Here is a 20,328-nt window from a genome sequence, read left to right as displayed (position 1 = left end):
TGTTCTACCTCAGCGCTTTTCATATTGCAAGCGATCGGTACTGTGCTGGTTTTAGATGCTGTCGCAAGGCGAATACACAAAATTGAATAAAGCACGACAGCTGTTGGAATGAAATCGAACGACAGTTCCTAACCAGCAATCAAAGTTGCAATTCTATCAACGATATACCATGTGATAAATAATACTGTCATACTACTTATACACACAGGACACTTGTTTCACCATGCCAGATTATTACATCAAAATCTCTCGGAGGATAGATCAGTTCGGCAGTTGCGTGCTGCTACTGAAGAATTTCAAAGTTGATTTGGACCAGCTCTCTTTGCCGAGAAAGTTCGATTTTGACATCATCCCCTACTGCAAGATATGATTTAGATTTGAACCTTGACCATCCTTTAGCATCAATCATCATGCAACCATCCTTTGTACTTATGGTATATTGAGCAGGTTCATTCACACCAAGGCTACGCATGGTAAGAGAAACTTGGTCGCGGTCGCTCGGATTGTTGAACGACTCCGTCTTTGCTCTAGGAATTCTCTGTTTGAAAACAAGAAGACATACCCAAACAGTTAGATCAACACAGTGAATCATGTGAAACAACATGGAAAGAAAAAAGAACGAAGCACTTGGGCGGCTAATGCTTACCAAGAAGGTGGACATGTCGGTTTTTGTAAGGACTTTGGTATATGAAGTGCGAACTGCAGCCCAGTCTGTTGCCGGTGCAACTGCACGGGCCGGACCAAATGCAAGTGCAAGTGTTGGCGCAGGTGCCGAAGCCGCCGCTGCTGCCAAAGATGGTGCTCCTTGTAGAGCTGGTGCCGGTGTCGATGCCCGATCCTCCGGTAGATCAGACTGATCCGCTGACGCGATCGGTGCCCAATCCTCAGCTGGATCAGACTGAGCAGCTGCCGCTGTCAGTGCTAGAGCAACTGCTAGTGCTCGATCTGTGCGAGACAGCGGCGATCATGTTTGGTCTGCTATGATCAGCTTTCTAACTTGACTAGGATCCGTGACCGTGATCCAGTTTTTTTTCATTTCTTTTAAATGCGAGAAGGACTAATTGTGGCGTTTTTGTTAAACCAAACTGCAGTTCATCATAGGGATTCAGCTTGTACTCAGACAATAGACTGATCCAATTTTTTTCAGTAATATAAGTGATGGACAGTGCCTTCGTTACTGACACGACATAAGAAGTGAAACTTGCAAAAATAGCCATCGTAGAGAAAACCAAACGGTTTATTCTGTGATGAATGTCACATGGTAAAACCTGCATCGTAAAATTGCAGGAAAAGAAAGAAAACATGACATTAAATCAATAAGATTTAGACAGTAAATCAATAAGATTTACTTGATGTGACACGAGTGAATCCTTACCAGGAAATCACTATGTTGAAGTACTAAACATAAGATTGATCGTCCAACTACGCGTGGCATGCAGGGGCCCTGCCTACTCCCACAAGCAGGACAGTCCAAAGGTCGTGACAAATCGTATGGACCAAACATCCATGGGACTAGAAATCCTGGTGGGTGCGATAAACCCTGCAATGCATACAGATATTGGAGTGTAACCATAATTGATAAACCGTCCTCACAAAAAATATGATCTGGATACTTCAAAATGTACAGACTGAATTGAGTGGACAGACATTAACATAGACCGTTCTCGGGACTGACCACACACCAAAAGCGGCAGTACTAATAAACAATACAGGGTTCACAAACACAAATTAAGTACTGAACAATAGTACTTACTAGAGACAAGCAAAGTTGCACTAACTAAACTCTGCAGACTATTTCTTGCCACCAACCTACAGGATGAACCCCGCATAACTGACTAGGCCATGGACTTCGTGTGAGATGTCTACATGCACCATCACCATCTTGTCAACCTTGGAGAACCTAACAGGGTGGTCTTTCCACTCATAAACATGATGATGAAGACATGTCGCATCAGATTTGTTGGGAAGCTTTACAAGAACCATACCCTTCGTAATCGAAGGCACGGCCAGGAAATTGTTGTGGTCAAGTACAGCCTCGAGAACACGCTTGACAACAATGCTACAGGAAAACACTAGTTTAGGACACATGGCGACAAGGACACAGCAGCTGGATAGTTTAGCAGTAGAACTCATCATCAGGTCTTCCAGTTCACACAGCATGACTTTGAGAACTTCATCTCCACCACGGACCTGGTTCTAATTCAAACAAAAACCATATTTCATTACTACCTCCGTTCAGAAATATAAGATGATTTTCGATATTATACTCCATATATGACTACATATACGCACAGAAATGAGTGAACAAAGACACTAGAACATGTCTTCAAAGGCATGAGAGCAGAGGGATTACATGCAATATCCATAACACAAGTTACTGAGGCAAATATACCCTCTTAAAAGGTAGCATTGATGTTCATAAAGTACTCCCTCCGTCCCAAAATTATTGTCTTAGATTTGTCTAGATACGGATGTATCAAGTCACATTTTAGTATTAGATACATCCGTATCTAGACAAATCTAAGACAAGAAATTTGGGACAGAGGGAGTAGTTGAAAGTAATCTATAAGAAATCAGTGTCAACCTCTCGCATGTTTTGGTCAAAAGAGGAATTTAGAACCGTCATTTGGCACACTAAAATCACATGCAAGATCACCCAGAAAGTTGTACTACCAGTACTAGTACTGCGTGTTAGATGAAAAAACACGATCAAGATCGAGAAAAAGATCGTCAACAAGAGACATTACCTGGACTTGCTTAATGAGGGATCCCGGAGAGGGGGGCTTGGACAAGGCGATGGCTTTGAGCTTGTCTGCGGTAGTCTCGGCGGGGTGCTTGCGCTTCTTCATACCATGAGCCTCGACGGTTTTGGCCAGAGCCATAGACATCACGTCGGGCGGTGCTCCGGCGTCCATCCAAGAGAGGAAGCTGAGAGAGAAGAGTGAAAGGAGGAACGAGATGAGGGAGAAGCAAAGTGAGTGGGGGTTTTCTTCAAGAGAGGAAGCTGAGAGAGAAGAGTGAAATGATGGTTGCTTCGTCCGTCCAACTAACTGCTGGAAAGGAGGGGGCTTTGTGATTTTACGGCTCATTGGGCATTACTACGGTGGTTCGATCGGGGTAGTCTACCGTCACTTTACTACGGAGTAATTTAGTGCATGGCTGGTGGACCCAGGTGCTGGCTGTCCCACACGTCAGCGAAAGTGAGTAATTTAGTGCATGGCTGGAGGAGGATCCGCACGGTAGAGCGTGTCAACTGTTTTTCATTCCGAATAAAAAATGATTACAACAAGCGTCTCCACTCTTACGACGGAGGAGTGCGAAACACAGCGCCCACTTGAACATACACATTGCTCCTACTACTAGGCATGTGCAGTGGTTCATACGTCAGTACTACACAATCTTGTTGCTGTGTTGTGTGCATGTCAACTACTCCTATATGTAACATAGTACCGCTTTTTCGACTGTCCGGTCGAGAATGAACGGTGAGATCAATGTTAACAGAACTAGGTCCATAGCGCACGGAGAGTACGGTGCTACAGTACTCCATGAAACATGAACCATATGAAGCACATCCTATAGTGTTAGACAGGGTGTATGAAGGGTGCACGGGATGGGAGCAAAAGTTCCCTTCTCGACCCACTTTTGGGTGTTTGGCAGAGTGCATGAAGGGTGCATGGGTCCACACTAGTAGGTTGACAAAAATACACGAAGAGGAAACAACTATATTGAGATGAGAATGCAACCAAACACACCCACACGCTTTGTGCTACAGGGACGAATCTGCATCGTCTGAGTTTGATCCAACGGTCATGTTGCACCGAGACATGGACATGCCCATGCAGAGGGCGCCTAAACACTGTTGGAAATATGCCCTAGAGGCAATAATAAATTAGTTATTATTATATTTCCTTGTTCATGATAATCGTTTATTATCCATGCTATAATTGTATTGATAGGAAACTCAGATACATGTGTGGGTACATAGACAACACCATGTCCCTAGTAAGCCTCTAGTTGACTAGCTTGTTGATCAATAGAGGGTCACGGTTTCCTGACCATGGACATTAGATGTCGTTGATAACGGGATCACATCATTACGAGAATGATGTGATGGACAAGACCCAATCCTAAGCCTAGCACAAAGATCGTGTAGTTCGTATGCTAAAGCTTTTCTAATGTCAAGTATCATTTCCTTAGACCATGAGATTGTGCAACTCCCGGATACCGTAGGAATGCTTTGGGTTACCAAACGTCACAACGTAACTGGGTGACTATAAAGGTGCAATACAGGTATCTCCGAAAGTGTCTGTTGGGTTGGCACGAATCGAGACTGGGATTTGTCACTCCATGTGACGGAGAGGTATCTCTGGGCCCACTCGGTAGGACATCATCATAATGTGCACAATGTGACCAAGGGGTTGATCACGGGATGATGTGTTACAGAACGAGTAAAGAAACTTGCCGGTAACGAGATTGAACAAGGTATCGGTATACCGACGATCGAATCTCGGGCAAGTACAATACCGCTAGACAAAGGGAATTGTATACGGGATCGATTGAGTCCTTGACATCGTGGTTCATCCGATGAGATCATCGTGGAACATGTGGGAGCCAACATGGGTATCCAGATCCCGCTGTTGGTTATTGACCGGAGAACGTCTCGGTCATGTCTGCATGGTTCCCGAAGCCGTAGGGTCTACACACTTAAGGTTCGATGACGCTAGGGTTATAAAGGAAGTTTGTATGTGGTTACCGATTGTTGTTCGGAGTCTCGGATGAGATCCTGGACGTCACAAGGAGTTCCGGAATGGTCCGGAGGTAAAGATTTATATATGGGAAGTCCTGTTTTTGTCACCGGAAAAGTTTCGGGTTTTATCGGTAACGTACCGGGACCACCAGGAGGGTCCCGGGGGTCCACCAAGTGGGGCCACCATCCCCGGAGGGCTGCATGGGCCAAGTGTGGGAGGGGACCAGCCCCAGGTGGGCTGGTGCGCCCCCCCACAAGGGCCCAAGGCGCCTAGGGTTTGGGGAGGGGGTGCTTCCACCTAACTTGGGGGCAAGTTTCCCCCCTTCCCCCCCCCCTTGGCCACCACCCTTAGATGGGATTGGGGCTGCCGCACCCCTTGGGGTGGAAACCCTAGAGGGGGTGCACCCCCTCCCTCTCCCCTATATATAGTTGAGGTCTTGAGGGCTGCCAACACATGAGTTTTGACCTCTCCCTGGCGCAGCCCTACCTCTCTCCCTTCTCCTCTCCCGTGGTGCTTGGCGAAGCCCTGCAGGATTGCCACGCTCCTCCATCACCACCACGCCGTTGTGCTGCTGCTGGATGGAGTCTTCCTCAACCTCTCCCTCTCTCCTTGCTGGATCAAGGCATGGGAGACGTCACCGGGCTGTACGTGTGTTGAACGCGGAGGTGCCGTCCGTTCGGCACTAGGATCTCCGGTGATTTGGATCACGACGAGTACAACTCCTTCAACCTCGTTCTCTTGAACACTTCCGCTTAGCGATCTACAAGGGTATGTAGATGCACTCTCCTTCCCCTCGTTGCTAGTTTCTCCATAGATAGATCTTGGTGACACGTAGGAAAATTTTGAATTTCTGCTACGTTCCCCAACAGTGGCATCATGAGCTAGGTCTATTGCGTAGATTCTATGCACGAGTAGAACACAAAGTAGTTGTGGGCGTTGATTTTGTTCAATATGCTTACCGTTACTAGTCCAATCTTGTTTCGACGATATTGTGGGATGAAGCGGCCCGGACCGACCTTACACGTACACTTACGTGAGACAGGTTCCACCGACTGACATGCACTTGGTGAATAAGGTGGCTAGCGGGTGCCAGTCTCTCCCACTTTAGTCAGAACGGATTCGACGAAAAGGGTCCTTATGAAGGGTAAATAGCAATTGACATATCACGCTGTGGTTTTTGCGTAGGTAAGAAATGTTCTTGCTAGAAACCCATAGCAGCCACGTAAAACATGCAAACAACAATTAGAGGACGTCTAACTTGTTTTTGCAGGGTATGCTATGTGATGTGATATGGCCAAGAAGAATGTGATGAATGATATGTGATGTATGAGATTGATCATGTTCTTGTAATAGGAATCACGACTTGCATGTCGATGAGTATGACAACCGGCAGGAGCCATAGGAGTTGTCTTTATTTATTGTATGACCTGCGTATCATTGAACAACGCCATGTAATTACTTTACTTTATTGCTAACCGGTAGCCATAGTAGTAGAAGTAATAAGTTGGCGAGACAACTTCATGAAGACACAATGATGGAGATCATGATGATGGAGATCATGGTGTCATGCCGGTGACGATGATGATCATGGAGCCCCAAAGTTGGAGATCAAAAGGAGCAAAATGATATTGGCCATATCATGTCACTTTTTGATTGCATGTGATGTTTATCATGTTTATGCATCTTATTTTCTTAGAACAATGGTAGTAAATAAGATGATCCCTCATTAAAATTTCAAGAAAGTGTTCCCCCTAACTGTGCACCGTTGCGAAAGTTCGTCATTTCGAAGCACCACATGATGATCGGGTGTGATAGATTCTTACGTTCACATACAACGGGTGTAAGCCAGATTTACACACGCAAAACACTTAGGTTGACTTGATGAGCCTAGCATGTACAGACATGGCCTCGGAACACAAGAGACCAAAAGGTCGAGCATGAGTCGTATAGTAGATACGATCAACATGAAGATGTTCACCGATGATGACTAGTCCGTCTCACGTGATGATCAGACACGACCTAGTTGACTCGGATCATGTAATCACTTAGATGACTAGAGGGATGTCTATCTGAGTGGGAGTTCATTAGATGAACTTAATTATCCTGAACATAGTCAAAAGATCTTTGCAAATTATGTCGTAAGCTCGCGCTTTAGTTCCACTGTTTAGATATGTTCCTAGAGAAAATATAGTTGAAAGTTGACAGTAGTGATTATGCAGACAAAAGAAAGCTTATGTCCTTAATGCACCGCTCAGTGTGCTGAACCCCAAACATCGTCTGTGGATGTTGCGAACATCAGACATACACGTTTTGATAACTACGTGATAGTTCAGTTAAACGGTTTAGAGTTGAGGTACCAAAGACGTTTTTCGAAACGTCGCGGAACATATGAGATGTTTCGAGGGCTGAAATTGGGATTTCAGGCTCGTGCCCACGTCAAGAGGTATGAGACCTCCGACGATTTTCTTAGCCTGCAAACTAAGGGAGAAAAGCTCAATTGTTGAGCTTGTGCTCAGATTGTCAGAGTGCAACAATCACTTGAATCGAGTGGGAGTTGATCTTCCAGATGAGATAGTGATGTTTCTCCAAAGTCATTGCCACCAAGCTGCTAGAGCTTCGTGATGAACTATAACATATCAGGGATAGATATAATGATCCTTGAGGTATTCGCGATGTTTGACACCGCGAAAGTAGGAATCAAGAAGGAGCATCAATTGTTGATGGTTGGTGAAACCACTAGTTTCAAGAAGGGCAAGGGCAAGAAGGGATACTTCATGAAACGGCAAATCAGTTGCTGCTCTAGTGAAGAAACCCAAGGTTTAACCCAAACCCGAGACTAAGTGCTTCTGTAATAAGGGGAACAACCACTGGAGCAGAATCACCCTAGATACTTGGTAGATGAGAAGGCTGACAAGGTCGATAGAAGTATATTGGATATACATTATGTTAATGTGTGCTTTACTAGTACTCCTAGTAGCACCAGGGTATTAGATACCGGTTCGGTTGCTAAGTGTTAGTAACTCGAAATAAAAGCTACGGAACAAACGGAGACTAGCTAAAGGTGAGCTGACGATATGTGTTGGAAGTGTTTCCAAGTTTGATGTGATCAAACATCGCACGCTCCCTCTACCATCAAGATTAGTATTAAACCTGAATAATTGTCATTTGGTGTTTGCGTTGAGCATAGACATGATTGGATTATGTCTATCGCAATACGGTTATTCATTTAAGGAGAATAATGGTTACTCTGTTTATTTGAATAATACCTTCAATGGTATTGCACCTAATAGGAATGGTTTACTGAATCTCGATCGTAGTGCTACACATTTTCATGCCAAAAGATATAAGATAGTAATGATAGTACCACTTACTTGTGGCACTGCCATGTAAGTCATATTGGTATAAAACGCATGAAGAAGCTCCATGTTGATGGATCTTTGGACTCACTCGTTTTTGAAAAGTTTGAGACATGCGAACCATGTCTATTGGTGTATACGCATGAAGAAACTCCATGCAGATGGATCATTTAGAATCACTTGATTTTGAATCACTTGAGATATGCAAATCATACCACATGGGCAGGATGACTAAAAAGCCTCGTTTTCAGTAAGATGGAACAAGATAGCAACTTATTGGAAGTAATACATTTTGATGTGTGCAGTCCAATAAGTGCTAAGGCACACAGTGAATATCGTTATGTTCTTACTTCACGGATGATTTGAGTAGATACTAAGTATATTTACTTGATGAAACACAAGTCTGGATTATTGAATGGTTCAAATAACTTCAGAGTGAAGTTGAAGATCATCGTGACAAGAGGATAAAAATGTCTATGATATGATCATAGAGATGAGTATCTGAGTTACGAGCTTTGGCACACAATTAAGACATTGTGGAGATTGTTCCACAACCAATACCGCCTGGAACACCATAGTGTGATGGTGTGTCCGAACATCATAGTTACACCCTATTGGATATGGTGTGTACCATGATGTCTCTTATCGAATTACCACCATCGTTCATGGGTTAGGCATTAGAGACAACCGCACTCACTTTAATAGGGCCCCACGTAATTCCGTTGAGACGACACCGTTTGAACTATGGTTTAGAGAAATCTAAGTTGTCGTTTCTTAAAAGTTTGGGGCTGCGACGCTTATGTGAAAAAGTTTCAGGTTGATAAGCTCGAACCCAAAGCGGATAAAATACATCTTCATAGGACACCTAAACAGTTGGGTATACCTCCTAATTCAGATCCGAAAGCAATAGGGATTGTTTCTTGAATCGGGTCCTTTCTCGAGGAAAAGTTTGTCTCGGAAAGTTGAGTGGGAGGATGGTGGAGACTTGATGAGGTTATTGAACCGCCACTTCAACTAGTGTGTAGCAGGGCACATGAAGTTGTTCCTGTGGCGTCTACACCAATTGAAGTAGAAGCTTATGATAATGATCATGAAGTTTCGGATCAAGTCACTACCGTACCTCATAGGGTGACAATGATGCATACTACTTCAGAGTGGTACAGTAATCCTGTCTTGAAGGTCATGTTGCTAGACAACATTGAACCTACGAGATATGGAGAAGCGATGGTGGGCCCAAATTCCGACAAATGGTTAGAAGCCATGAAATCCAAGATAGGATCCATGTATCAAAACAAAGCATGGACTTTGGTGGACTTGCCCGATGATCGGTAAGCCATTGAGATAAATGGGTCTTTAAGAAGAAGACGGACGTGGACGATAATATCACCGTCTATGAAGCTCGACTTGTGGCGAAGAGTTTTTTCACAAGTTCAAGGAGTTGACTACAATGAGATTTTCTCATCCGTAGCGATGCTTAAGTCCGTCGGAATCATGTTAGCATTAGCTGCATTTATGAAATCCGGCAGATGGATGTCAAAACGAGTTTCCTTACCAGTTTTGTAAGGAAAGGTTGTATGTGATACAATCAGAAAGGTTTTGTCGATCCTAAGGATGCTAAAAGGTATGCTAGCTCCAGCGATCCTTCCATGGACTGGAGTAAGCATCTCGGAGTTGGAATGTGCACTTTGATAAGATGATCAAAGATTTTAGGTTTATACAAAGTTTATGAGAAACTTGTATTTCCAAAGAAGTGAGTGGGAGCACTATAGAATTTCTGATGAGTATATGTTGTTGACATATTGTTGATCAGAAATGATGTAGAGTTTCTGGAAAGCATACAAGGTTATTTGAAAGGTATTTTTCAGTAGAAAACCTGGATTAAGCTACTTGAACATTGAGCATCAAGATCTATGAGGATAGATCAAAAACCGCTTAATGGTACTTTCAAATGAGCATATACCTTGACATGCTCTTGAAGGTGTTCAAGATGGATCAGTCAAAGAAGGAGTTCTTGCCTGAGATGTAAGGTATGAAGTTAAGACTTAAAGCTCGACCACGGCAGAAAAGAGAGAAAGGACGAGGGTCATCCCCTATGCTTTAGACGTAGGCTCTACAGTATGCTATGCTGTGTACCGCACCTGATGTGTGCCTTGCTACATATCTGGCAAGAGGTTACAAAGGTTATCAAGGAGTGGATCACTGGATAGCGGTCAAAATTATCCTTAGAGGAATAAGGATATGTTTCTCAATTATGGAGGTGATAAAGAGTTCGGCGTAAAGGTTACGTCGATGCAAGCTTTAACACCTATCCGAATGACTCTGAGTAGCAAAATGGATACGTATAGTGGAGCAACCATTTGGAATAGCTCCAAGTGGAGCGTGGAAGCAGCATTTACAATATGACCTAGAGATTTGCGAAGTACATACGGATCTGAATGTTGCAGACCCGTTGACTAAAACTTCTCTCACAAGCAAAACATGATCAAACCCAAGAACTCATTGAGTCTTAATCACATGATGATGTGAACAAGTTTAGCGACACTAGTAAACTCTTTGGATGTTGGTCACATGGCGATGTGACCTGTCAGTGTTAATCACATGGCGATGTGAACTAGATTATTGACTCTAGTGCAAGTGGGAGACTGTTGGAAATATGCCCTAGAGGCAATAATAAATTAGTTATTATTATATTTCCTTGTTCATGATAATCGTTTATTATCCATGCTATAATTGTATTGATAGGAAACTCAGATACATGTGTGGGTACATAGACAACACCATGTCCCTAGTAAGCCTCTAGTTGACTAGCTCGTTGATCAATAAATGGTCACGGTTTCCTGACCATGGACATTAGATGTCGTTGATAACGGGATCACATCATTAGGAGAATGATGTGATGGACAAGACCCAATCCTAAGCCTAGCACAAAGATCGTGTAGTTCGTATGCTAAAGCTTTTCTAATGTCAAGTATCATTTCCTTAGACCATGAGATTGTGCAACTCCCGGATACCGTAGGAATGTTTTGGGTGTACCAAACGTCACAACGTAACTGGGTGACTATAAAGGTGCACTACAGGTATCTCCGAAAGTGTCTGTTGGGTTGGCACGAATCGAGACTAGGATTTGTCACTCTGTGTGACGGAGAGGTATCTCTGGGCCCACTCGGTAGGACATCATCATAATGTGCACAATGTGACCAAGGGGTTGATCACGGGATGATGTGTTGCGGAACGAGTAAAGAGACTTGCCGGTAATGAGATTTAACAAGGTATCGGTATACCGACGATTGAATCTCGGGCAAGTACAATACCGCTAGACAAAGGGAATTGTATATAGGATCGATTGAGTCCTTGACATCGTGGTTCATCCGATGAGATCATCGTGGAACATGTGGGAGCCAACATGGGTATCCAGATCCCGCTGTTGGTTATTGACCGGAGAACGTCTCGGTCATGTCTGCATGGTTCCCGAACCCATAGGGTCTACACACTTAAGGTTCGATGATGCTAGGGTTATAAAGGAAGTTTGTATGTGGTTACCGAATGTTGTTCGGAGTCCCGGATGAGATCTCGGACGTCACGAGGAGTTCCGGAATGGTCCGAAGGTAAAGATTTATATATGGGAAGTCTTGTTTTTGTCACCGGAAAAGTTTCGGGTTTTATCGGTAACGTACCGGGACCACCGGGAGGGTCCCGGGGGTCCACCAAGTGGGGCCACCATCCCCGGAGGGCTGCATGGGCCAAGTGTGGGAGGGGACCAGCCCCAGGTGGGCTGGTGCGCCCCCCCACAAGGGCCCAAGGCGCCTAGGGTTTGGGGAGGGGGTGCTTCCACCTAACTTGGGGGCAAGTTTCCCCCCTTCCCCCCCCCCCTTGGCCACCACCCTTAGATGGGATTGGGGCTGCCGCACCCCTTGGGTTGGAAACCCTAGAGGGGGCGCACCCCCTCCCTCTCCCCTATATATAGTTGAGGTCTTGAGGGCTGCCAACACATGAGTTTTGACCTCTCCCTGGCGCAGCCCTACCTCTCTCCCTTCTCCTCTCCCATGGTGCTTGGCGAAGCCCTGCAGGATTGCCACGCTCCTCCATCACCACCACGCTGTTGTGCTGCTGCTGGATGGAGTCTTCCTCAACCTCTCCCTCTCTCCTTGCTAGATCAAGGCATGGGAGACGTCACCGGGCTGTACGTGTGTTGAACACAGAGGTGCCATCCGTTCGGCACTAGGATCTCCGGTGATTTGGATCACGACGAGTACGACTCCTTCAACCTCGTTCTCTTGAATGCTTCCGCTTAGCGATCTACAAGGGTATATAGATGCACTCTCCTTCCCCTCGTTGCTGGTTTCTCCATAGATAGATCTTGGTGACACGTAGGAAAATTTTGAATTTCTGCTACGTTCCCCAACAAACACCACCGAAGTCCCTCTGCTTCTCGAGGCGCACGACCTTGGTGATGCAGGGTGCAACCGCCCGCAGAGCCCGCTCCCGGTCGACGGGAGCCAGCTCGTCAAAGACGGCGTCCAATGGCACGAATGGATTCCAGTGACGGAGCCCTGAAAGGATTCGCCCAGCAACGGCGAGGGCAACGTGCAACCCCTCCTTGTCCAGCTCAGCCCCCACCATCACGTGGAGACGGCTCAGCTCCTCAGAGATATAGGTGAAGAAGGAGACTAGGTCAGGAAGCCGCAGCTCGTTGAAGTCGACCAGGTGGTCGAACGAGTTTAGCCCGACGGCCGGCATCATCGCGCTGGCACGACGGTAGGCATCGCGTAGCCGCAACACGTGCATGGCAACTTGGTTCACCAAGTGGCTGAGGCGATCCTGGACCTCATCACGATCAGCCCGCTCGCGCTCCAGCTGGCTCCCCTGACGGCCTATCGTATCTCCCGCGTTCTATAGCAACGCCGCCGACGCCTCGAGCATCTTTGTGGTGGATGCCTGCCGCTTTTGGAGCTCCGTGAACTCCCGCACATAACGGAGGAGCATGGCACTCCTCTCCTCCTTGAGCTCATGGAGCTCCACGTCCTTGGCCCTGAGCTCCGCATCCTTGTCATGGAGCTCCTGTGTCAGGCGCCTCAGCTCGGACTTCGTGATCTGCTGCGCCGCCATGGCACCAGGTAGAAGCAATGGGGAGAGGAAGCAAAGGGGGCGAAACGGCTGAAAGGCAATGCAATCTACGGGAAGGCGGAGGGAGCCAGCCGAGGAGCGGGGAATCTTTTGGTTTTCACCACGGTAAAACACCAGTCGACGACTTCTCACATCAGGGAGCAGTGGGTTTTTACAGGCGGAGTCATCGTGACTAATTGCTACCGCGCCTGCTCCCGTCAATCAAAAAATTAAAAATCCTGCCGCGCCTGCTCCCGTCAATCAAAAAATTTAAAATCCTGCCGCACCCAAACACCATAGCAATGCCACGGTGGATATTTAAATTTACCTGCCGGCAAGTAGATAAAAAAGGGGTGAAAAAACAAATGTGGCGGCGGCCTAGATAATCGGTCGAACTAGCCCAACTAGCTAGCCACCGTGCTTCACTGATGTACTCGGCGGGAAAGGTGGCCTTTCGTGATTTGATGACTCATTTACTTGCTTCGGTGCTACGACCGAGGAGGACCCAGAAAACGCGCGGTAGGGCATCCCACGTCAGGAAGAATATATGCGTGCACCACCCGGGAGGACCCCGAAACCGCGCGGTAGGGTGTGCCACATCTTGGCACAGAGGAAAAATGTGTGTAAAAATATAATGTATCAGACGTAGTACCTATGGTTCAACCTCGGGACTCAGCCAGTCGGTCGAAAACACCCCACTAGCCACACAGCTTCATCATGCAAACGTGGCACGATTAGCTCCGTCTCGACCAGCCGCAACGTCTCTTGTCTAGGCGATTCTTCTATTTTCCAAGCTTTTTTTAGCTGTAATAACACCAGGGCAAGCTAGCGCCGCTCTTCGTGTGTGCCTGTGCAAAGGTTAGACGATGGAGAGAAGAGAGATTGAGATCGCAGACCTAGAACTACCCATAAGTGAGACAACGGTCATGCACGTGTTGACGAGGCACTCCCTCTACTCTACTCAATGCAAGTACTGTATAAAATCAAGTTATGGGACAAAGCCAACATCCGTTCATTTTTTCAGGCTATCGACTTATGCTTTGTAGTCCAGGTTGCCAGTTCGAATCTCGTCTTTCATATTTGTTAGTTTTAGGTCCAAATTTGATTAATGACAAGTGGGACCCCCGTGTGTTGTTCCGATATTTCAGTGTAGGATGGTTTTTTTGAACAAACACTTTGCGCGGTTAGACAAGTAACGACACGAGTTACACGTATTTTGCAAGTTTACAAACAAAAATGACAGCGGCATAGAATATCACATCCACCCTGCAGCTTAGATACTATGGTGATACGAGTTTTTACACCGTTGGAAGTGAGATCCAATGGCTTGGGAGTAGTCTTTGTAATTATGCGCAATTTCCAAACTCTCCAAAGTTTTTTTTTGCAAATAAAACATCCAGGCCTCATGTGTGCCGCTGCATCTTCGATTCAACGGCTCCCCGGTGCTAATATTAGGTGCTCCCCGTAGCTTAATTACCCGGTACGGTGATATGAGCATCTAGGTCGTATGATCAGTGATCAGATGGCACATGCATAGTACTTGTAGTTTCTGCGCATTTCCCAAACTCTATCAGCCGTATATTGCAAAAACATTCAAACCTCCTACTGTGGGCCGTTAGATCTCAGTGAACTCGTATCACCATAAAATCTACGGTGCGGGAGCACCTCATACTCTCCCATGCGAGAAAACATAAGGTGCTATCGCAGCTTGGATGCTACGGTGATACGAGCTTGGAGGTCGTTTGATCTGAGATCCAATGGCATCTGAGCAGTCTTTGTGCTTGTAAGCAGTGGCCGAACTCTTTTGGGGCTTTTCTACAAAAAACCATTCAAACCACCGAGGAGGTGTTGGGTCACAAATCCAACGCCTCCGAAGAGCTTGTATCACCAAAGCATCTAAGGTGTGGTGGCACATGATATTCTTACATACAGGAGAATATGATGTCCTCCTTCATCTTAGATGCTACGGTGGTACGAGCTTCGAGGTCGTTGGATATGGGATCAAAGGGCATCTAAGTAGTTTTTGTACAAATTGTGTGCAATTCTCAAACTCATCAAGGTTTCCTGCAAAAAAATTAAGACACATCATGTGAGCTGCTATATCTCAGATCTACAAGCTCCAAGCAACTCGTATCGGCATATAGCATGTAAGGTATGGGGGCACATGATATTCTCCCGGGGAGGAGGGGTGGGGGTGCACAACCAATCGGTGGTTGGGAGGGTGGGAACAAATATAATCTAAACAACCCTAAACAGAGCTCCATAGTTTTATCTAAGGTCGATGGGTTGACCCCCGACAATCATAGCTCCGCCTAAACACAACATTTGCATGTACTGTAGTACTAGACTTAATATTCATGTTTCTGTTTCATGTTCATTTTAAATATTGAACTGAGGACCATGGATGTCTTACATTTTACTCCCTTCGTTCCTAAATATTAGTCTTTTTAGAGGCTTCAAATGGACTGGCACATACGGATGTATATAGACATATTTTAGAGTCTAGATTCACTCATTTTGCTCCGTATGTACTCACTTGTTGAACTCTCTAAAAGACTAATATTTAGGAATAGGAGTATTTTTGAACTCGTGTCATACATGAATGGGTTGGAAAAATAGATGCACTATACTTATTGGATTGTTTTGTGTTCGTGCGTGTGTGTCTGTGTGTGTGTGTGTGTGTGTGTGTGTGGTCATATGCTTGATACATACAAAGTTTTCTCACCTCCATATTGTTCATCTTTTAAATTTGAATTTGCATTGGAAAACTTACTAGGGATACCATGAAATGTGAAATCCACATTGAGATCACTATATCACAAATTCACTCTAATTCAACGACTCGTCATAAATCAATTACCACGTTGAGATTGGTATTTGCAAGGAAAATACGGGTATTGTAATACACATAGATCGTTCGGCAATTTAAAAGGTTCCTTTCGTATTCTCAAATGGTAGGACCCAACGGCGTACCAGCCAGACCTTGGCTCGTGTTGATCCTAAAAAAACGGGCTCGTGTCCTTCGATGGCGTGCGTGGTATGCACATTAGGCAACCCCAACCAGTCGAGCCTCAACGTTTCAAGTCGAAATATCTGGTGGCCAGAATTCCAGCCCTAGGAAATTCCCCTCATGTCCCCGGTCCATAATGACTACCGATGAACAACGGCGGGATGCTTTAGTAACTAGACAACATTACCTAATGTGCCGAGCACGGTTCAATTCCCTCGGTCGCCGCTCGTCAATGTCACCCGTCAACTGCATTGCCTAGTACTACTACTACTACACCAGGATGAGCACAGAATTGAGCCCGTATGTTCGTCCCTAGTACTTTTTTTGTTCGTGCCTAGTACTTGAGTTAGTATATCAGGCAATGCACTGGTACAGAGGGATTATCCTTTTACTCCCTCCTATCCGGTTTATAGGGCTTATCTCAAAATTTTAGTTTTCCCATTTTATAAGTCTCAATTTGGTTGTTCCCCATCACATGTTCAGATTTCAAGGTGCAATAAATCATTACATGCAAGTATTAAGAGAAAATTGACCAATGCATGTACTTTATGCATGCATGCATTGCAATTACTGCATTCGTAAACACAATTTTTGAGGAAAACAAGCGCATTAATTGAGTGGTTTTGCAAACTACAACAATTGTTCCACCACTCACCATCTACCTTGGTTGGTGAGATTTTTGAATTGAGCCCTATAAATCTAAAAGGAGGTTTAACTAAGCAAAATGTTTGGCCAAATCCTTTCTTAAGAAATACAACAGGACAGATGTACGGCTTAAAAATTTATTGCATGATGCAGGTTATGATATTGTTTCGAATCCTGGGTCTTAAATTTCAGAAAATCCAAAAGGGAGCATAAATTCTTGAAACTGAGCATGGTCACGTGATATGGCACAAATATTACTTTGTAAGTTTTTTCTTCAATTCGAGACAAGCTGCTTATGACAAGTTGCACAAATGAAGAGCCAAGGTATTTTGGAACAACGACCTGTCATGTTTTTTTGAGGGAAAAGACCTGTCACGTTAAGGCGAACGCTTTCACTATTGAAACCGTGGGCGTTTACGTGCCGCCACGAGTCCCCGCTTCTCATCGGCAGGTGCCGTCCCAGCAAGCGTGTGAGTCGACGGGGGGCGTGCGAGCAGACCGCTGCGCCGGCTGTCAGGGAGGCGTGCGAGCAGACCGCTGTGCAGACTCACCGGGAGGCGAGCCCTTTGACCAGGCTCCGCCGCCCACCGTCGTCCCAACTGCTCCCACTTTTAATGTCGCCGGCGCCGCAGTTTAAAATCAACCCCGCATTACCCGGTATCGCTACAATCCTCTCTCTTCCTCTCCAATTCTCCTGCCGTCTACCTCCAACTAGCCTGACCTAAACGTACGCCATGCCGCATCACGATGGTCTGCCCTTAGTGTTCCAGTTTCATGAGGAAGATACCCAGCCGGAGTCTCAAGAACATAAGGCGCTTTGGGACGAGCTTGAACTGGCCTTGCGGGAAGACGCCGCGCCTGTCCCCGCTCCCGTTTCGGCTCCCGTCGCCCCGACTGCACCAGCACCCATCCCCGTGGCATTGATGGGCTGGGAGCCGCACATTGTCGCCGAGCTTGATGCCACAGGGTTCCACGAGGTCCCCGCCGACTTTCACACGCCCGTGCATCTGCCAGCGCATGCGCCTGCGCGTGCACTGACGCGCACGCCCGTGCCGGTGCCCGTGCACCTGCCAGCGCATGCGCCTGCGCGTGCACTGACGTGCGCGCCCATGCTGGTGCCCATGCACATGAATGTCTCCGCCGCGCCGTTGACAGCGCATGTCCCGGCGCGGGTGCCAGTGGCCCCCTCAGCGGCATGGATGGCCGTCGTCGACCGCTTCCTTGACCAACGCCAGTCGCCTCCTCCCGCCAGTTGACTCGCTCCGAAGTCCAGAACATTTTGGCCTTCCTTGAAGCTAGGCCAACGTCCAGGAGTACGCCAACAATGGCGCAAGACGCCGCCGTCGCCGTCGGTCAGTGGCCCGACGACACATAGAGCACGACAGAGGAGGCGCTTCCCACGGCGAGACGCCCCCGCCGCCATCACGTAATCTAAATTTGCCATGAAAAACGTTCGGATTGCCATGCTTAAAATCTGAATGTTTACCATTTCCGTTTATTTTATATCGATCGTCATATAATTTAAAGTCGGAGTCAGACTGAACGATATGTATGGTTTGATCGATTGAATGTTCTGCTAGAGCCGTATCAAATTAAATATAAAACGTCATCAAGCCACATGTATTCCTTGTCATCCAACGACCTAGACTGCTTCAATGTCGAGCGCTCAACACATTTAGTGTGCAGTTAATTTCATGCCAAAAATAGTGCTAATCACATGACAACACGCAAATAATATCCTAGTAGTTAATATCCGCATGCACTTAATATACTTTCAAATTAACGTGCATTGCACATACACACTGACTAGTGCTGCTAGTACGTGAAACTGGTGCCGTGACTTGTGAGTTATGAACGCGTCCAGATATGGTCAACGGCAACATCAGTAAGTGAAGGCAAATAATACTAAAAATAATATTACATCTTATCCATTAATTAGGCTGTGGTAATATAAAAACATTATGTGAACAAAGGGGGTACAACAAACATTGCTATTCTACGTATGTTGCCTATGGACGTGCGGCTTGAAGGCCCGGTCGCATGTTCGATCCTCGTCCTTTATTTTTTAATTTGTATATGGGTCCAAATTTGTTTCATGACATGTGGGCCCCTTGGTGTGTAGTTTGTAGCACTTTAATTTGTGGGTCAAAATTTGTTCCATTCCTAGTGGACTATCGGTGTGTAGTTTTGTAGCTTATTTATAATAATTAAAGAGAACAACATAGTTTTTTCAATAATACCATGGTGCGACGTTGAAGGTGAGAAAGGACGTGCGAGAGAGCGATGACCGAGCCAGAGGGAAATCAACTAGGGGAGTTGCGTGGGTTGCAATGGCGTTTGGAGTAGTTGTGGGCCAAATGCTACGAAAATATAATCTAAACCGACCGGAATAAATGCCTACACAAATTAATCCAAGGTTGGAGTGCCCCTCGCAATGTAAATAGCTCCGGCTTTGCGAGGGATGGAGAGGTAGTAGCTTCAATGCATGGAAGATACGGTATGAGAAAGCGAGGTCAATCGAGAGACATATAGATAGAGAGACAAAGTGAGTGTGGTCCGAAATTCATTGAACAAACATATATGCTCTGGAGAGATATTGTCTGATTGAGCTTTTGGTAAGGGTGAGGGCTATAATATAGAGCTTGAGAGATGATCCAGTCATAGACGTGTAGATATATTTTGTGTGGGGGAGGAAGCAAGGTCAACCGATCACATAGGGTCGCCGCGCGATCGAAAGAGTGAGACGGGTTGGAGAGAGTGACCTAGATAGACGATGTGCGTGAGAGAGTATACAATGTGAATAGGTCGAATTGGGTCAAACATGGTGATATATCGTTTTTGTCCGAGAAAGAGCAAGGTAAATCGACACACACACACACACACACACACATAGAGAGAGAGAGAGAGAGAGAGAGAGAGAGAGAGATTGAGTGAGCGTGGCCCACCATGAGGTCGAAAGAGTGGCGGCGGCTCGGATGGACTGACCTAGATAGACAATCTGCGTGAGAGAGTATAGAGTGTGTCGGTCGAGGCACGAACAGGGAGATATATCATTTGTGTGTGAAAAAAACGAGGTTAAACGAGACTCAGATAAAGAGAGCGAGATTGAGAGAGTGTGGCCCGCCATGCGGAACAAAGAGTGAGACAGTCTCGAGGGAGTGACCTAGATATACAACGTGCGTTCGTGCGCACGAGAGGTTGGGGGGCTAGATAGGCAATGCATGTATTTAGCGTGAGAGGGTGAGAGGGAGAGGGGGGATAGAGAGAGAGCTCGGCATGGGGTGCAATGGCGGTGTGTGAGGTAAATACATTTGGTAACAGGAGTGGAAAAAGGGGTTGTGTAGTTGAGAGACTTAGAGATCGAAACATGGAGAGAAAGAATGAACGTGTGTTGGAAACCGATAGCTTGCTAAGGTGGTTAGGAGAGGAAGACTGACCGATACAGGAAGTATGTAGCGTTTGTGCG

Source organism: Triticum dicoccoides, chromosome 5B, assembly GCF_002162155.2.
Source record: "Triticum dicoccoides isolate Atlit2015 ecotype Zavitan chromosome 5B, WEW_v2.0, whole genome shotgun sequence".
NCBI classification, from domain to species: Eukaryota; Viridiplantae; Streptophyta; class Magnoliopsida; order Poales; family Poaceae; genus Triticum; species Triticum dicoccoides.
The sequence above is the reverse complement of the archived record's forward strand: the minus strand, read 5'-3'. Positions refer to the sequence as shown.